Source organism: Coptis chinensis, chromosome 3, assembly GCF_015680905.1.
Source record: "Coptis chinensis isolate HL-2020 chromosome 3, ASM1568090v1, whole genome shotgun sequence".
Taxonomy (NCBI): Eukaryota; Viridiplantae; Streptophyta; class Magnoliopsida; order Ranunculales; family Ranunculaceae; genus Coptis; species Coptis chinensis.
In genome coordinates this window covers 108,545,313-108,547,600 of record NC_141458.1, presented here as the reverse complement: position 1 = coordinate 108,547,600, position 2,288 = coordinate 108,545,313, and the positions used below count along the sequence as shown (strand labels likewise).

At 38.8% G+C, this 2,288-nt stretch overlaps 1 pseudogene; it reads left to right on the top strand.

Moving 5' to 3' along the window:
• Positions 1–559: 559 nt before the first annotated feature.
• On the top strand, positions 560–2,288 carry LOC147512814 (hexose carrier protein HEX6-like; annotated as a pseudogene).

The window sequence follows — 2,288 nt, the reverse complement described above, 5'->3', positions numbered from 1 at the left end:
TACCTCATTTTTTGGTCTAGTAGTCTCCAATGAACGTACTTTAGAGACAGTATAGTAGTTGCTCTCTATTAATATGTTTTTCATACCATCATATTTGAATCATCTCTTTAAATTTACATCACATCTGAGTCTCTAACTAAATATGCTAATATGATTTAATAATTAAACAGATTAGTGTCAAGTACGAAGAAATTTCATCAACTTTGTATTTAACCGTACGTGTCCTATAAATTCAGCAGTATAAGACCATAATTAAAGGTTTAACTGCAACAAGGATGATTCAAAACACTACCATCTTGGTGATTACGCGACTCTGTAAAAGTATGTATAACAACTTCAGTGCAAAACCTGTAGTGTCGTCGTGTCGATGTAATCTCTCCCCGCCCTCCCCATATACTTGAAAAAATTAACAGCAGTAAGTGATAATTTATTAGTAGCTTTTAGTGCACGAGGTGACAATTAATTACTTTACAAGCGTCTTGTACACGAACTTTTGCTTTTATCTGTAATTGTTATGTAATCATGTACTTATTATTCATGTGACTTACGAAATAATGAATGTGAAGGTGGTGTGACATCCACGGAGCCATTCTTAGTGCAGTTCTTCCCAGAGGTTTACTCCAAAATGAAAAATGATAAAAAGATCAGCAACTACTGCAAATTTGATAGCCATTTCCTGACCTTATTCACATCATCTCTCAATATCGCTGATCTTGTTGCATCATTTTTTGCCTCGTCAGTCACAAGAGCTTTCGGACGTAGGCCCTCAATTCTTATAGGGGGCGGGGCGCATCTTTTCTCGCCGGTGTAGCACTGGGAGGAGGTGCTCTTAATATCTACATGCTTATATAACTGGGCGAGTGCTCCTTGGAGTAGGGGTCGGATTTACTAACCAGGTAAAGACATAAAGTGGTCTACAAACTTATCCTTTCTTAATGTCTGTCATCCCCACAATGTGTGCCTATAATGAAGATTTCAGCATAATTTGCTTACAGTCCTAATGTTATCATGTGCAGTCAGTTCCACTATATCTTTCAGAAATGCCACCATCTAGATACATGGGAGCAATTAATAATGGCTTCCAATTATGTGTTGACATTGGAGTTCTAGCTGCTAACCTCATTAACTTTGATAGTGAAAAGATAACTGGAAACTTGGGTTGGAGAATCTCCCTTTCCCTGGCTGCAGTCCCAGCTTCAATCCTAACTCTTGGAGCCTTCTTCCTGCCTGAAACTTCCAACAGCTTGATCCAACGGGACAGCAACCAACAGAAGGCAAAGCTAATGCTTCAAAAAGTTCGAGGTGTACGTAGAAGACGTTGAAGCAGAATTTGATGATCTCGTCAAAGCCAATTCTATCTCAAAAACTAGCAAAGAACCCTTCAACAAAATATTCGAAAGCACCACAATTCGTGATGGCCATTCTCATACCATTTTTCCAACAAGTAACTGGAATAAATGCAATAATATTTTATACGCCTATATATATTGTTCATGTTGTGAATAACTTAAAGCGGAAACAATACTATCCACTCCAAATAGATTAACCTTACACAAGAATTGATTACTCTTTCAAGACAAGACTTCAAGACCCTCCAAATACTATCCCAACACTTCTCAATATCAACTAACAAGCATATAAAGTAAAAAGACTAATGTAAAATAGGACAAACCACAAGACACGGATATAACGTGGTTCGGCAATGTGCCTACGTCCACCGGCGAGTTCTAAGCTTTACTAGATGAACAAAGTAACAGATTACAAGAGCTCTTAATTCGATCACAAAGAATGAACACTCAAACACTCATTTAGAATGCACTCTTACAATCTTTGTCTATATTCTAGTATTGGTTAAGTTGAGTAGAATAGAAAACCTAACTTCTGTTTTATACTTGTTCAAGATTTAAGTGTGAAATCTCAATCTCGGTTATGCCGTGAAAGAAATTAGACCCATCTGTGTTGGGCCAGAGCGCGACCCGCACCTTGTCCAGGCATATCTTAGTGCGACCACGCCCTCTTCTTTTCCAACCTCCAGTACTGATGCAAGCTGACAAATAGAAAAGAAACTATCTTCTTTTCACAGGGAAGGGGCGTGCACTAAGGGGGCGTGCTGCGCCTTGTACTTTTCAGACCCAAAACAACAGTTCCGAACAATTGGATTCGGTGAGAGTGCATCCATTATGTCAGCTGTCGTAACTGGACTAGTTGGTCTCGGCACAACATTCATTTCAATGTTGGTGGTTGACAGATTTGGGAGGAAAGGATTGTTTATTATTGGAGGAGTTTAG